This window comes from Eumetopias jubatus, unplaced genomic scaffold (genome assembly GCF_037043125.1).
Source record: "Eumetopias jubatus isolate StellerSeaLion01/CBP00866 unplaced genomic scaffold, mEumJub1_p1.0 scaffold_1, whole genome shotgun sequence".
In the NCBI taxonomy this organism is placed as follows: domain Eukaryota; kingdom Metazoa; phylum Chordata; class Mammalia; order Carnivora; family Otariidae; genus Eumetopias; species Eumetopias jubatus.
Genome location: NW_028274807.1, coordinates 185,973,454 through 185,991,462, shown reverse-complemented (window position 1 = coordinate 185,991,462; position 18,009 = coordinate 185,973,454).

Here is an 18,009-nt window from a genome sequence, read left to right as displayed (position 1 = left end):
CATTATTTCTAGGCGGAGAAGTGCAAGTGCAAAGGCCCTGAGGCAGGAATGTGTTTGGCATGTCCAGGAGACAGGTAGGCCGCCCTTGTGGCAGAGGATGAGTGACGAAGGGAAAGAATGGCAAGAGGTGTGGTTGGAGATAGAGCCATGGGCCAGAATTAGGGCCTTGGGGGCCATTTTACAATGAAGTAATCGAGGCTTAGGGAAAATAAGTGACTGAGTCTAAAGATACTGCTCCTTCACTCTGGAAGCTGCTTAAGATGGCTAAGAGCCTGTCTGGTTGTTTTTGTTTTTGTTTTTGTTTTCCACTGGGAATGTCTCTTGACTATGCAGAATCATCATACAGTCCTGACTCAAACCTTGTTTTGGCTCTTCCTGATGATACCTGAAGTTGAAAATGTTAGTTATGCTGCAAGTTAATGATATTTAATTATCTCTCTCCCTAAATTGTGACGATATGTGTACTTTGAAGGATGTGTAAAAAGAGGTGGTGTGCTGAGAATGAAGGCTGTTCTCTTGTAATTCAAAGAACATATGTTATGATAGTCATTTCAGAACTGTTTTTAAGCTAAATCCAGCACGGTTTGATAAAGGTTGTAATGTGCATAAATAGGCAAGCTGAAATTCTTAATCTGTACATATGTAGAAGCTATGCATATTAGATACATGAAACTATCATCGTTTCCATCAAGTGGTTCTTAATTTTGCAAAGCAGATCCCTAGCTAGCAACCTTCTGTTTTTCAGGTATGCAGCATGGGTGCTAGTGACTCATTCTTTTGTTTTTGAAACCAGTATTTCTTAGATTATTATTTAACACTGATTTCTACTTATGGGCATCAAGAATTTTTTTATTTAAATTCAATTAACCAGCATGTAGTACATCATTAGTTTCACAGGTAGAGTTCAGTAATTCTTCAGTTGCATATATATTTTTTTCTTTTAGAGTTTTAAACATGCTTCCTTTTCTTAGCCACACAAATCAAATCTCTGCCTTAAATAGGACAGAGCTAGAATGCATTTGCTCTAACTGGAAATATTTCGGCACTTCTGTAGTTAACTTGGAGATGCTTCCCCATCTGTGGATGGGGATAATTCTACTTGGCCCACCTCCACAGATGGTTGTTAGATGAACTGAAAGAGCTTTAGAAGTAAAAGGGTCTGTACAAATGCCAGGCATGGTTATTCCCGATGGACATTCGGTAGAAGTCCCCAGTTTTAAAAATCTCTTTGTTGCTACCAGAAGTACTGGGACTATGGTCTTCAAACACTGTAGAAGAGCCTTCTCTCTCTTTGCCACGCTGCTGCCAGACCAATCTTTTGAAAACGAACTTTGATCCTGCCACTTGTATTTTGGAATTTCTTCATTGACTCTCTAGTGCCTAGAGGACAAAACCCAGGCTCTCCTTAATATGGCCCAAAGGGCTCTTTGCTATCTCTTGCCTCTCCCCACCACGCACACCCTAGCCATGCCTAGTGAATAAATGCAGGAGCCCCTGCATAGCTCAGTTCTTTGCTGGGACAGCTCTTGACCCCTTGGACCACCCCAACACATAGGCTCTCTTTCGTAGTTCCATATTCTGCCTCCAATGTAAATCACCTCCCTCTTGATCTTGCCAACCCCAGACTATTTATGCTAGTGGAGAGAGTAATTGGTGTTGAAAAAACGTCTGTTTTGGCAAATGAGTTTGGAATGTACAGACCTTCCTAGATTTATAATGGGGTTACATCCTGATAAACCCATCCTAAGTTAAAAATATCCTCAGTCAAAAATGCACCCAAATACACCCAACCTAACATCATAGCGTAGCCCAGCCTGCCTTAAATGTGTTCAGAACACTTACATTAGCCTATGGTTGGGCAAAGTCATCTAACACAAAGCCTAGTTTGCTGAATATCTCATGTAATTCAGTGAATACTGTACTGAAAGTGAAAAACAGCGTGGTTTTATGGGTCCAGAATGGTGGTATGTGTACAGTTGTGATCATATGGCTGATGGGGAGCTGAGGCTGGTTACCACTGCCAAGGTTGAACAATCACCCATGTATAACTTTTGTATATTAGGGTTCCCAAATCCTTTCTTTCTAGCTGGTCCTTCCTTATCTTGTGACTCCAGTAATGTTTATGTTCATTCTGCCCCTGTGGGATAGCTTAAAGGGACCAATGACAGGACATGGGGAGAGCCCTTTGCAAGGGAAATTCCCTATGTACCTGGGAGCGTTTCGAGCTGCTGCATCGTCCCTGGGTGTATTTTACCCTTCTGCCTGTCACAGTGTCCTAACTGTGATGGACCAAGGAAGTGACTTATTATCAATCTACTGACTTCTCAGCACTTCCCACCATCTTTACAACTTTCCTGGGGCAGGAAGGAAATCTTGCATGAAGTCTGCGCTCCACAAATCCCATCTCCTCACTCCATGCCCTGCTAGTCAGGGCACACCAAACGTGTGGGCTTCAACAGAGATAAAACTTGAGACTCCTGTTTCTCACAGAGTAGGGTTCAAATCTCCAGATGGCACATTACCAGTGGGTGATCATGAGCATGTTACTTAATCTCATTGAACTTTGGTCATCTCTCTGTAAAATGGGGATAATAAGAGTGCCCTCCCTCCTTGTTCCAAATGAGGTAATACAGGGAAAGCTGAGGAGAGTCAAATAAAAGGGCAGGTATTTAACTGCAAGTAATGCACATAGCATGAATAAGCAGTGAACATTATTTGCTATCATATTATCATTATTATTTATCATTATCATTAACACAAGGTTGTGGGCAATCTGAGGTGTGGCTAGCTCTAAAACCTCTTTGTATCCTACTAAAAAATGATTTAAGTTAGAAGTAAATGAAAGCATGGTTAATCTGGATAAGTTCGTTTCCAGATCAATTTATTATTTTTAATAGAGCCTTCATATACATTGATACTGTAACTAAACTTTATAACAAATTTCTGTTGTGAAGCTTCGCGCAGCTGATTGGGACCCATCAGAGTGTTATGACACCAAGCTCATACAGGTGTACTGGTCTGATACATTGTACCGTCCTGCAGTCATTCTGATGGCTACCAAGCACCTGCTTCATGATTGACAACCCACGTTCCTAGGCATGAGCTGTCTCATTTAACCCTGTGGAAGTCTACAGAGGTGGGTCCTTGTACTGCAGTACAGTTAGGAAAAGTGAGGCAGGGAACAATGAAGTGAAGTGTCCATGGTCATACTTCAAGGACATAGCAGAGCTAATATGTGAACCCAAGTAGTCTAATTCCAGAACCTATGCTCAACTAATAGCCTATGTTTGACTTCCCATTCTTTTCCATTTTCTCTTTTCTTTTTCTTATATGCTTTAATGATAGGCACATATTTTTGTTGCCGTTGGTGCACTTTTTCTCCTTTTACATTTCTCAAAGTCCTGAGAGGGAGGCAGGAAGCCCAGCCTGGAAATAACAGAAAAGGAAACAGAGGCTCTGAGAGGCTGCATAACCTAAGCTGTGTAGCCACAGGGAGATCTCTGGCTCCATACCCAAGCACATCCCATTTTCCAACACGCTTATCCTCAAGCATCTAATTATTACAAGGCCTTGAATTAGGTGTGTGAGTTGTGCAAAGATATATTGCAAGGACTTTCTGCCCCCACACTAGAGAGTCCATGGCCACAACCTATCCTAACCATGTTGACCCAACAAATACTAGAAAGACAATATTGTCTTCCGAAAGACAAAATGATGGCATTTTCAGTCACGGTCGAGGCTTAGAAGCCATGGTGCCTTTTTCAGCTTCTCCAAGTGCTACACAGCAACCTTGATGGTTTTCTGGTAGGAAATGTCCCCGACACTGACATCCTATTGCATGACAAGAAGACAACAGCGGTCAAAAGGGGCTTTCCCAAATGTGAGTCCAAGATGCTGCTGAGATGTTTTCAGGTTCTAAAATAGTCACTTCCATCCCAAGTCCTACAGGGTAATTATAGCTTTGCCATTATTCCTGGCCTGGCTGGGATCCAAAACTTGGCTCTCACTACTGATGCTGCCTTACCTCGGGTGTGATGGACCCCTTCCATTATGGATATGAGGACCAGCTGAGCATTCTGAGCTTGTTCTGCAGCCCAGCTCTCTCCTAAACAATCCCTGAGCGACTTGACTTCAGCAGGTCTTGAGGGAGGAGAATTAAGGAGCCAACCTTTAAAAGAGAATAGATGGAGCAAATGGAACGTGTTTTCTAGTCCGCGAGGTGGGAAGTGTGCTTGTAATTTTTTCTCCACGTTTGGGTGTGTATTTACAGGCTGTTAGGAGGAGTGGAGGGTGTTAGGTAGACCGGCTTCTCTCTTAAGGCAGAAAAGAAAAACATCCTTCCCCACCCCATTTCTTTTTAAGGGTACAGTTGAAGTCATGCTCACCTTCCACTATGAGGCACGGTGATGTTTTTCTAATTGTCTGGAGTCAGGTCTGCCACACTTCCTTGACTACACTTCTCCTTCCTGTCGGGGACAGGTTCCTGGGGTCAGGCACGCAGCAGGCTCCAGCCCAGTGAGCCAACTCAGAATTCAGGAACCACGGTGTCCTCCAGATATGGAGGCAGGGGGCTCAGACTTCTGAACTGGGACGTGACTATAAGCCAGAATCAGCGCCCACACACAGTGGCTGAATTCAGGCGTGCTCTGCCTCTCTCTCTCTTAGTTGTTCACAGTCCTTCAGTAGTAGCCGGGATTATTAGAGGGTTTTGGCCAATCACCGGAGCTCTGTGCATTGGCTTGGCCAATCACCAGAGCCCATGAGGAGAGGAGGTGGGGCTCACTGAGGTGCCCTTCACCTCATTAAGAGCACTGCCGGGAGCTTTAATCTACGTGATCTTAAAATAGTCCTCACGACCACCTCCCACGATATAAATGCTGCTATCATTCTCATTTTACAGATAAGGAAACTAAGGTTCAGAGAGATAAACGTCTAAGATTACACAGTGTCTTGTGGTTTGTATTCTGACTCGAAGCAGAATCTGTGACCAGGATTTGAGTGAAAACAGCGTATTTGGGATGTTCAGGAGATGCCAGTAAAGTCATGGGGGAAGTAAGCACAAAAAGGACGGCTGCTAATAAGGAGTGTGATCTTATGCCAGGCGGAGATGAGAGTGTTGCCCTGCAGGGAAATCCTCGGAAAACAATGTAGAACATACACCTCAGAGTTTTCTCTTCCAGAAGGTGAGGGAACCACAGAGTGTATTCTCACACCAGCTTCTGTCCATCACTGGTTAAGGGTGGGTGGGGTGCAGATGGAGTGTGAATTTCCCAGCTTGGCCAGAGCCCCTGCCAGGACTTTGCAGAAAGCCCCCAGGCAGAGGGATCCAGATACCGGTAGTGAGAAGCCCCCCAGCCTGCATTAAGGCCCCCAAAATATGATCTAGAAACGAAGAGTCTGCTACATACATTTAATTACATAGACATAACTTCCACTCTCCCAGATTTCTTGCTGCACCACAAACCAGCCCCAAACTGGCTTAAAACCACCACCATTGTATTTGTTCACGAGTCTATGGGTGTGCGATTTGGGCTGAGTTCAGCAGGATTCTTCTTCTGCACGTCTCACCTGCAGTCATTCATGTGGTTGTACTCCTTTGGTAGCTTAACTGGGAGCTGCTTGTTCTAAGGAGACCTCAGTTGGGACAGTTCCTCTCTGTTCTACATAGTCTTCATCCTGTAGCAGCCAAAGGTTCAGCATGCATTTTCTGTGAAGAGTCAGAAGGTATTTTTGGCTTTGTAGGGCTTCCAGTTGCTGATGTAACTACTCAACTTTACTGCTGTAGTGTAAACCAGTCGGAGACCGTACACAAACAAATGGACATGGCTGTGTTCCAATAAAACTTTATTTACAAAAACAGGTGGTGGAGTGGAATTGGCCCATGGGCCATATCATGGGACTGCACCTTTCCAAAGAGTTAAGGCAGAAACTACAAGGCCTCTTGAGACCTAGTCTCAGAAATCATACCGAGTCCTTTCTGCTGCATTCTATTGCTCAAAGCGAGTCACCAGGTGATACCCTACACTACGGGTGGGGCCGTAGACTTCACCTCCTGAAGGAAAGCTCTGCAACATCATATTGCAAAGGGATATGCATTCAAGGAGGGGAGGAATGTTGGGATCCATCTTTGCCAACAGTTTGCCCTCTACCCCAAATCTGTTTGATTTCAGAGCCCTCTACATTTAACTACCACACTGTGCTACCCCCTCTATCTCCTCATGTAACTGGTTCAGGGATGAGGTCAGGAAGGTAGGAAGTTGTTGGCAGCCTTAGATCAATTCAGTCCCAAATTGGAACAAGGTCTTTGCTGCTCCAGGTAATGAGATTTCCATGTGTTGGATATCAACTTTAGAAATGGAGGCTTAGATACCCCGAGAGTTCTCTAGTCCACTCAGTTACCCCTTGTATAAACTTCCCAGCAAATGACTGAGCTTCTGCTTGATGAACCCTTGAGACAGGAAGGTCACTGTTCCAGTCCTTCTCCCTCAAGTCATTCGTATGTCTCATTCCTCCTTCCATTCATCGAATCGTTCAGTCAAGTGTTCCGCGCCTCCTGTGTACCAGTTCCCGAGTTAAGTGATGTACAAATAAACCCAGTAGCTTCTTTCATGGAGCTTACAATCAGTTCCTGTTCTGCATGACACCTGTTTTCAGTTTTCTTCTTGGTCACATAGCTCTTTGTTCTTTATGGTCTTTGTTCTGAGGTCTAGAGTAGTTATTCTTAACCCACTGAAAATATTTAGAAATACTTGCCCCTCTTTACTGAAATGAATTTCATTTATTTTCTGAAATGGATTTCACAGATACGTAGATATCTACACTACTGCAAAAGAGCCTACCTAATGCATTAACTATAATCAATAAAACTTAAAGGGAAAGTAACATAATGAAGTCATGCATATTTCAATAGGTAACTATTCTAGAATTCAACTAGATTAGATACTGAAGTAATTGAATGTTATCCTAGACACAGAATCAGGTTTGTATGTGGGGTTGGCAAACATTTCTGGAAAGGGTGGGATAGTAAATATTTTAGGCTTTTTGGGCCATTTTCAACTCTGCTATTGTACTACAAAAGCAGCCACAGACAATTCATAGATGAGCATGATCGTGTTCCAACAAAACTTTATTTACAAAAATAGGCAGTGGCCTGGATTTGACCAGCTAATGGTAGTTTGCTGACTCTTGGCATAACACAAGAGCTGTGAATGGGCACTGATAAGGATATGTTGTGTGGGCAATTCAAACATCATTAGCATGACTGTCAGTGATTTTCCAAAATGGTGGTGAGTACTTTTTGACAAAGTTCTGAAGAAAACAACGTACCATCCTCCCATAATCTACCAAGCAGTTAGTTACTTTCCTGGAAAATTCAGCATATCATACTACCTGGCAAAAAAAAAAAATGAAAATTTTGGCATCGTTATATAGTTTTAGGTAATTATATGCAGGTACCTCCTCGACATAAATGTCCCATGGGATATTTTAAAGGCATAGGGATGCAGAATTATTTTGTATTGTGAGGACTGAGTTGGGCCCTGAAAGAGGTTTCCACTTTTCAACTGTCCCTGCCCATGAAATGGCTCTTGTGCTCCTCAGGCTTGGCGACCACCAGAATTAACCGCCCCACCCCCAGTTTCTCAAATGTCCTGCATTACGCAATGCCATTCACCATTGAGAACCCCCATTCTAGACATACTTGCAGTATTAGTCTTCTCAGGCTGTCATAACAGAATACCATAGTCCAGGAGACTTAAACAATAGCAATTTATTTTCTCCCAGTTCTGGAGGCTAGAAGTTAAGATCAAGGTGTCAGCAGGTCTGGTTTCTCTGGAGGCCTCTCTCCTTGGCTTGCAGAGGGCCCCCTTTGCTCTGTGCCATCTCATGGCTTTTTTTCTATGTCAGTCTGCTCCTGGTGTCTCTTCCTCTTCTTATAGGGACATTGGTCTTGTTGGATCAGGGTCCCATTCTTAGGACCTCATTTAACCTCAATCACTTTTAAGGGCCTTATTTCCAAATACAGTCACATTGGGGGTGAAGGTTTCAACCTAGGAATTTTGAGGAGACACAGTATAGTTTCATAACACAACTTCATCTCCACCGCCTAATTCAGTCTTCTCTCATTCTACTCTTTTTTCAGGGCTCATGGGAAGTTCACTCCTCAACATAGCCTTCCTGGCCCATGGTAATGATAATAATGAAGCATGTTGTTTCACGTGTCATCTTACATTTGACAGAGTCCTTTTATGTAAATACCCAACCATTTTTTGAAAGTTTCTTTCCTTTTGTTAGCCAGCTTTTAAAAAAGTGTAAAGCCTTTAAAATTTATAGAAAAAAATACAAAGAATTATCTAGCAAATATCCATGGGCCCACCACCCAAATTTAATGGATGTTCAGATTTGGGGACATATTTGATTCAGGTGAATTTTATGGACTAAAACACCAAAGGTTCAGTTGAAGTGCCTTCTAATTTCATCCCCTCCTCTGTCCCTGAAGTTGTGTTTCCTTCATATTCATGTTTTTATACTTTCGGTAGATGTGCATAGATCTGTAAAATACATAGAATTATTCTGTCCTTTCAAAATATAGTGAAGGGATATTGTACTGAACACATGTCATCCAGCAATTTTTCTTTTTCACATTACACTTTGGTTTCAGGAATTGTCTGTGTTGATATGTGTAGATCTAGTTCGCTCCTTTTTCATTGCTATGTGGTGTTTCACTGTGTGAATATGCTACAAGTTATTTATGCATTTCCCCTTTGATGGGCATTGGGCTTTGTAATTTTTCACATGACACACTTCTGTGTAGGTCATCTTGTGCACATGTGTGAGAGTTTCTCGAGAGAGAGCTGTCAAAAGAAACCCAACTGACAGTGAGTTAATGGCACAGGAGACTATTCTTCCTAACTGAATAGCGAGCCTGGATGTAGGCCTTCCAGGCTGCCGTGGCAATTGAGCGATGCCAAAGGATAGGGGGTTGTTCCATTTCTCTGCTCTGTCGTCCTTAGAGGATGCACTTCTATCCTCAGATTTGCTCTTTTCACGGCTATGAAATAGCTGTAGCAACTCCAGGCATTGTGTCAAGTTCCAGTCAGAGAGAGGCAAAGGAGCAAAAGTCGAATAAAGCAGACTCATCAGTTTGACGCTGTAAGAAGATTTCCTAGAAGCCCGCTCAGTCGTTTTCACGTTTACCCTGTTACCAGAACAGGACCATGTGCTTCATCCCTCAGCCAGTTAGAGGAGGACTTCCAGATGGTGTGGGGCTGTGGAAAAGGGTTGGGTCAGCTGACCAGTTGTACCTGGCATACTGCCCAGGGACTCATGACCCTAGAATATGCACATCTTCAACACTCCTAGATGTTGCCAAAGTGATCACCAAAGTGGTTGAACCAATTTATAGTCTTGCTAACAAGTACGAAAATTCCCGCTTCCTCATGTCAAAATCAAAGAATTATTGTGAAGCTACTGTGTGCATAATGCTAGATCAGGTCATTTATAAAAACAAAACAAAACAAAATAAAAACCCAAGTCAGTACTTCTAGAGCTTTCAGTGATGTGCCTAGAGCTTAGTACTCAAGGTCCAATAGGCCTGTTGGACTCCCTGCCCTGCCCCGTACTGGTGGGTGATTCCATATGAGCTTTCCTGAGCCTCAATTTCCTCATCTATAAAATGGGGATAAAAGTATCATCTATTTCATAAAGAGATTTTAATGATTAAAAGAGAAAACATCAACGAATGACTAACATGGCACCAACTACAGAGGCAGGTTGCAATCAATATTTTAGAGAATAGATGCCATAGATAGGGTGACCATATTTTTGAAACCCAAATGAGGAATTGATACGGCACTTACAAGTTCTACTCATTGAAAAACAGGTTTGCATATTTGAAGTGGGGCCATTCTGAAAAACGTGGAGTGATTTTTAATGTCTTAATGAGTACGCTTATACTAAAACGTGGACCTCACATCGTCTGACTCTGGAACGTGGTAGAAAGTGGAGCATGTTTCAAAATATGGGCCTCAACAGAAAAGGTAAACAGATCAAATCACCATGAACTAAACTCGTATCTTACTCCTCACCTTGTGGATATATTTACTGAGTTGTCCTTTTTTTTTTCTTTTTTTTTTTTTGTCTTCAAGCCCTCAGAGAACAAAAGTAAGACTATGAACCTCAAACTTTATGAGATTTGTCAGTAAGAGTTCAGATATGAGTAACCTGGGTAAGTGGGAGAGCAATGGAAATTATTAGATTTTTACAGGGAAAAGTTTAGGAGGCTGAGATTATTAAATCCCAAAAAAGAGAAATCTAAGGGGAAATGTCATAATTACCATTAAGCCCCTGAGCATTACCTTTGCAGGGAACCAAATGAAGTGGAATGAGTTTCAATGATGGGAGGGTCCCTTTAGGAAAGAATATTCCAGTAATAAGTACTGTTAAATCTCCTCCAGGTTTCCAAATTATTGAGTAGCCTAAGAAAATAGACTGGCTTCTACTTTTCTGCAACGGTTTATATCCCTCCCAGGTCATAAAAAGCCTGATCTTTAAGCATTTTATTACAGAATTCAGAATTCTTAAAAGAACTGGCATGCTTTGTAGTTCTCAAAGGTACCAGACATTCAACATATATTTACTAGGTGCCTAATTATATATCAGGCATGATGCTAGCATCTGAGGATATAGCAGAAAACCTGTTGGATCCTGCCTGCCCTCATGGAGCTTATAGGCCCCTGTACTTAGAAAACTATGGCACAGGCTACAGAAATCTGCCTGGGTGGCTCAGTCGGATAGGCGTCTGCCTTCAGCTAGGGTCATGATCCCAGAGTCCCGGGACTGAGCGAGTCGGGCTCCCTGCTCAGTGGAGAGCCTGCTTCTCCCTCTGTCCCTCCTCCTGCTCATGCTCTCTCTCTCTCTCATGTTAAAAAAAGAAAAGAGAAAAAAGAAATCTCAGAGGGGTCAGTTCGTCCTATTGGAGTGGGCTGGGCAAGAGGGTCCAGGAAGGCTTCTGGAGGAGGTGAGGTGTGAGCTAAAATCTGGGGGAGGAGTAGGGGTGAGTAGGGTGGAACAAGAGGCCCGTAGGAGGGGGTGATTAGAGGTGAGGAGGGGCTAGAGATAGGACAGCAGGTTTTCTCATGGGGAGAGTGAGTCCGGGGAGGATGGGCTAAATTGGAGAAAGGCAGGGTCTGAAATATTGTTTGTTGTCTGTTGGGTGTAACACATTTACTTTTATAGTGCTCCTCTATTATTTTTCCTTATTGTCTTAACAACCATGACATTATCATTTTATCTTAAAAATCATTGAGAGGCTCCACTTGAGAATGAGCTCTGGTGGAAAAAACCTCCCCTCCCTTTTCTCCTTAGCTACACATTGGTTTAAAAAAAAAAATCACAAGAGACTCTGGACTCCGGGAAACAAACTGAGGGTTACAGAGAGGAGGAGGGGTGGGGAAATGGGGTGACCGGGTGATGGGTATTAAGGAGGGCACGTGTTGTGATGAGCACTGGGTGTTAGATGCAACTAATGAATTGTTGAATGCTACATCAAAAACCAATGATGTACTATATGCTGGGTAATGGAACATAATAAAAAAAATAAAAGAAGAAAAAATCCAACAGTGGTGTAGGGAAAGGGAGGAAGAGTGGACAAATGGGACCCTGGAAACCATATTAACCCACCTCTTCTGTTTCAGAAGTTCAGGTAGGATGGCTACCAGATTTGGGGCTGTGTCACTACTTGCCATGTAGCATCATAATTAAGAGACTGTGCTCTGTGCACTGGGTGTTATATGCAACTAATGAATCATTGAACATCACATCAAAAACTAATGATATCCTATGTGTTGGCTACTTGAATTTAAATAAACAAAAGAGACTGTGCTCTGGAGCTAAGTGTCTGCTTCCAGTGGAGAATGACTGGCAATGTGACCTTGGGCAAATCAGCGTACATCTCTGGACCTCAGCACACCCATCTGTAAAATGGGAATACAATAGCAGTTCCTTAGAGAACTACTGTGAGCATTAAATGAGTTAAGGTATATAAGGTGCTCAGAATAGTGCCCACTACATAGATAATCTGAACTAAATAGCTAGCGGTGATTATCATTGAGCCTAAGGTAAGGATCGGTAACCATAGTGGTTCTCACTGAGTTTTTAATAGTCACTGTGTGTCTTGCTCTGTGCAGACTTTATTATCTCACTTAATATTCAAAACCACCTTGTAATCAACCCCCTTTGCATACAAAGGATCTGAGGGTTGGGGAAGGTAATTAACCTGTCCAAGAACAGTGGCAGTATGATGATTCCACCAAACCCAATCTTGTACCACTTTGATGAGGACAACTGGAACCTGGTTCCTTACTCTTTCACTCAAAGTGCCTTGTTTTCTTTGCAGCTGGGCTGGTAGACTCTTTTTAGAATCATGTGGTCAGTCTAGAAGTATGACTGGCTCTTTAAACCAGCCCCCCCCCAGCTGTTATATTAATAAACATGGCTTAGATAAGTGCCAGAGAATTGCCAAAGAACAGCCAAAGGAAAATTATCAACGTAATTTGCGTTCTGTCAACAAATGTGTCTGGGGCACACGATGGGCTTGACTCGCTACCAGGGACATAGATGGTGACGGAATTCAGGACGAAAGTTTATTCTCAGCCTTCAGTTGCTCACACTGGGGGCCGGGAGGCCTATTCAGCAAAGCATAACTGACAGATTCAACACAGTTGTGAAATAACACGGTCCAAGAGCAAAGAGCACAGGCTTGCCGTTCCAGCGTACCAGTCTGCGAAGCCGGCTCTCTTCACTTCTAGTTAGATGACCATAGCTAAAAATGGCAGTTCCCAGTTTCACTTACCTGTGGGGCTATGGCTACTTAGATCTCAAACTCCTTGCAGGCTTTGGCGAATGTTAATGGAGATGAAGGGGACAGCATGAGTAGTATACTCCACCGCACGTGGTTAGCACCCACATTAGCAGCAGAGAATTAGTGTTTTGTTTTTGGAAAGAGTACACTACTTCCCAAAAGGTTTTTGGAGAACGTGTCCTGATGCAAAAGAAAGGGGCAAGAAAGAAAAAGACATTCCAAGAGGGCAGAGACGTTGACCAGAGGGCTGATAGGGGAAGCAGCGGGCTGAGTCTGAGATTCAGCTTTTGGGAGCACTCCCTGTAGACTGTGGTATCTGGGTCCCTTTCCAAGGTTTAAAGGAGCCTGAAAATTTAGGAGGGGAATCCTAGTACTGGGAGGTGAGAGAAGATGGCTCCTTGGACAGTGAGTAGGGTGGTCCTGTCCCTCCTTTCAGTCACAGATTAACAATGACTTAATTCTAGAAATATTGTCAGCAAGTAAAATAAATAGACTAATCACCATGGGCAAATTGTATGTTAATACATCTAGGCATTGTTTCCAGGCTGACCCTTAAATATACATTTAAATCAATTTAGATGGATGAGTCATCCTGTTCTTAATTAATCTTTTTGGACATTTATAGAGAAAAGGCAGTCTTTGCAAAGACCTTATAAATGTGTTTAAGTTTAGTATGGATTTTATTTATGTGCATAGCACGAGCGGCCGTTACTTCTAAATGATGGCATATTTTGAATGTTCTCAGACCTTCAAGATGTTTTATTTCCACCCTTGGGGAGGGAATCGGGGGTGAGTTGAAAGGAAACACATGATGGCCATTTTCCGTGGCATGAGCTGCTTAACCTTTCTGGAGCGTACATGTTTGTTTGGACTTTTCAGCATTGCAAGCAGATGATGGGAAAAAGAGATGGATGCACTCATTCTTCTGGAGGCCTTTGTTGGGAAATGGTATCACGTTCAGAGATCTGTCTTAGTTGGGGTGACCCTCGGCTCAGTCTCCTCTGCCATGGAAGTCATCACTATCACAAAAGCATTTCCCTGGAGCCCAAAAGCTGGCTCTTACACCGACACCAAGGCAGGCCCAAATGCACTTGTCATTGTGGGCTTTTGTTGTTGTCCGCCATTGTTGTGTTCTACTATCTGCTGGGACACTGGGAGTTTGGTTCTGGTGCTATCTGCGGTAGGAATGTGACTTCAGTGTGAGCCAGTTCTCCTAGGACACTAGGCTGTGTGTGTGTGTGTGTGTGTGTGTGTGTGTGTGTTGCTGAGAACGGTATCACTCAGTCGCCCCATTTCTCTTGCCTACCAGAGTTTTGTGCTCTGGGATCAATTATGTTTGCTACTTTCACGATCCAACCTTTAGCTTCCAGTGTTCATATGTATTGAGCACCTATGTTGTAGTAGGCACTGTGCTAGGTGCTGAGAATACGGTGGTACATCCTACAGGTTAAATTCTAGAAGCTTATATTCTACAGGTTTGGAATAAATTGGAATTGCAGATACTGGTAAGTGTCATCAAAAACATGAAACAAGGTGCTGGGATAAGAGTGGCATATTTGAGAGACAGAAATAAGTCCAGGCTGGCTGAGGGAGAGTAGACAAGGCAAGAAATGTGTGGAAACTCGGCCAGCAATCTGGGCAGGGGCCAGATTACAGTAGGTCTCAGAGACATAATAAGGAATCTGGATTTTACTAGAATTGCCATGGGTAGCCACTGGATGGTTTTAAGCAAGAGACTGGCAAGATATGATTTAGGTTTTAAAGAGATCTCTTTGGCAGTTGTGTAGAACCTTTTTACTCAAAGCTTGGTCTGTAGGTAGACCACTAGCATGGGCATCACCTGGGAATGTGCTGTAAAGCAAAACCTTGGGCCCCACCCAGGCCTTCTGAAGCAGCATCTGCACTTTTAATAAGATCCCGAGGTTGAAAGTGCCCTTGTAGAGAATGAATGGAGTAGGGCAAGCAAGAGTCCTTTTACAAGCCCCCCAACCTTGCTTTCTTCTCAGGTATAGGAGGTGAGTTGTTCTAGACAGATTTTGAAGAGCCAATGCAAGCTTGCTTCCAAATGCTACTTCTGATTGAACCATTTATCATAAAGTTTATTTGTTCAGTGATCTCTCTAGTTCTTACAGCACTCAACAGGCGAACTCGTGTGTGTGTGTGTGTGTGTGTGTGTGTGTGTGTGTGTGTGTATGTATGTGTGTGTGGTGGTTCACTTCTCTGTTGATCCTCTAACTCCCTAGCCCTCCCCCCCAAATGACTACCATTTTCATTAGGATTCCTAGTGGCTGTTACATAAAATACCCATCTCTTAAGAGAAAGAGAGTTGGATCCTGTGCAAGGTTTGCATAAGGCTGGCACTCATATTTGCAGTCTGCCCTCCTTGCTCTCCTATTACTCTCAGGGTCTTACTGAATGAATGCTGTTGGCATGTATGTCAGCTAGGATTAGGTTTGCCATAAATGAATAAACTTATAACAGTGGTGCATAGATAGAAGTTTATTCTCTCTCATGTCAAAACCTGGAGGAAGGCAGCATGGGGCTATTATGAAGGTTCTATTCCGTGAAGTTCTCAGGGACCCAGGCTTGCTCTATCTAAATGATCCACTGTGTATGGGCCTCTGTTTCAAGGTCCCCTTATGCTCCAATGTGGATGCCAACACATTAAAATTCCAGCCATCAGGAAAGAAGGAAGGAAGAAGATGGAGCTAAGGAAGCACAGCAGCAGACTTTCAGGAAGATCGACAGAGCCGTCACATGATCCTTCCACTTACAGAGTCCTGGCTAGCATTTAGACCGATTGCCCTGACTCGCATACACTGGGCAGCCAGGTACTTGGCTAAAAATCAGAGGTCTCTTTCTACAGAGAAAGGGGGGAGTATTAGGGGAATAACTAGCAGTTCCTAACACAGCATGTTTTAGGGAATGTGATTTGACATATCTAAATACACAATGGTACCTCCCCACCAAATTTAATCTAGGCTGAATATTTTGTGCCATCATGTCATTATGGTATCTTGTAATTCTTTCCACTTTCCTTTCCAAAGAAAAATAGGTGTTTGATTTAACAAGAATGTATTTCTGCATTCAAAGTTGAATTATGAAGATAAACCTCACCCACTTGAAGATAAAAGAAAATCTGGATAGAAAAAAATATGCAAACAGTTTATTAACATGTGTATCTTTTCCTGAACTGGGTCTTTATACAGCAAAGGAATTGGAGGTAATCCATCCCTTACCCTAGAGTATTCCTGATTCAGCAACTCCAGATGCCATAGTTACTACCAAAGGATTGGAGAAGGGTGCAAGCACTAGCATTTTAGAGGACTCTATTCCTAAACTGCAACATTTAGGTCTGGAGAGGGCATGTTTCAAATGTGTCAGTGAACTGGCCAGGAGGTCAGGCTATGGAATCAGATAGGCCAGAGCTTAGAAATGGTGTTTCTCTGTCCAAGCTGGTTACTTTTGGGCAAATAATTGCTGATCTCTGTATATGTGCTAGTTAAGTGGAGAGAACATACTATCAGTTGAGGGTTCATTTGGAAATTAAATGAAACATTGTATATAAAGCTCTTAGCCCAGAGCCTGGTCCTTGTAAACACTCAAAAAAAAAAAAAAAAAATTACGAATTCAGCCCTGATAGCGAACAAAAAAGATCCCCCCAAGGGATTTTTAGGGATATCCTTGAATCATTTATATGATATTATTTATTTTTTCAATGATTGGTTCATCCATCAATGCAACAATGACTCTTACTATGTGTCAGTTCCTAGTAGCTACTATTTGTGGGATGGGGCAGGAAACTTACTAAGATAAATAAAACAGTTTCTGTCCTTAAAGGAACTCATTGCTTAGGGTAAGAGAAAAGAACTAAATGAGTAATTATTTCCCAGTGAGAAAAACGCAAAGAATAAGGTGTTACTAACATAAGAAGAATTACAAGAAGGAACATCAGGGGCGCCTGGGTGGCTCTGTTGTTTAAGCATCTGCCTTTGGCTCGGGTTGTGATCACAGGGTCCTGGGATGGAGCCCCATGTCTGGCTCCCTGCTAAGTTGGGAGTCTGCTTGTCCTTCTCCCTCTGCCCCTCTCCGCCTGCCCCCCACTCTTGCTTGTTCTCTCTCAAATAAATAAGCAAAATCTTTAAAAAAAGAGAGAGAGAATCAAATCTGTGACATTTCCTTGATGCATGAAGACATCATAGCTTTTTTAACAATTGAGGAAAGCTTTTTTAACAATTGAAAATCGTCATTGGGAGTAGTAAATTACTTCGGTCTTGTTAGATGACACACCAGTGGGTTGGTGAGCTAGCCGCAGGCCTGTGCACTAGAGTCTCTAGAGGAAATTCCAGGTGAAAAAGTGTTTTCCATCACACAAGGAACTACTCATTACCATGGCAGGATCTGGGAGTGAGGGACGACTAACATCACAGTTTGGAGTGCATGGTTCTGTTTTGGGCTTCGTGTGCATGCAAGCTAAGTTGTCTCCCACTTTCCTCAACTGTCTGATGGGATCCTTATAACCATGGCAGGAACCCTGGCACTCTGCTAAGACGGCAGCATGCTGTGAAGTCTTCACATCTTTTCTAATAGGCTGTAACTGAGAACGAGGCATTTGACTCTTCTCCCTGCAAAGCTCTCCAGTACTCTGAGCAGACAAAGACCACAACTTTTCACATGGCCTAGAAGATCTGGATCCTGTATCTGACCCTCCTCTACCTCCCTTCAATCCAGGATAGCAGTTCCATGATCATTTCAATGTCTATGAATCTGAATGTCTTATGCCATGTTTCTTCTTCTTTTTTAAAAAAGATTTTATTTATTCCTTCCTTCCTTCCTTCATTCATTTCGAGTGTGAGCAGGGGGAGGTACAGAGGGGGAAGCAGAGAGAGAGAATCTCAAGCAGACTCCCCGCTGAGCAAGGAACCCCAGGAGAGGCGTGGCTGGATCTCACGACCCCGAGACCCATCCCTGAGCCAAAATCAAGAGTGCGACACTTGAGCCACCCAGGCGATCCCCGTGTTTCTTCTTGATCTCTCCGGTCACTCTGGCTTTTTTCTCCAGTCCTGAACACTCATCAGATTTCCACTTGTGATGGGATCTCTGCACATACCTAGACTGATCTTTCCTTCTGCTCTTTGTCTAGATTAGGC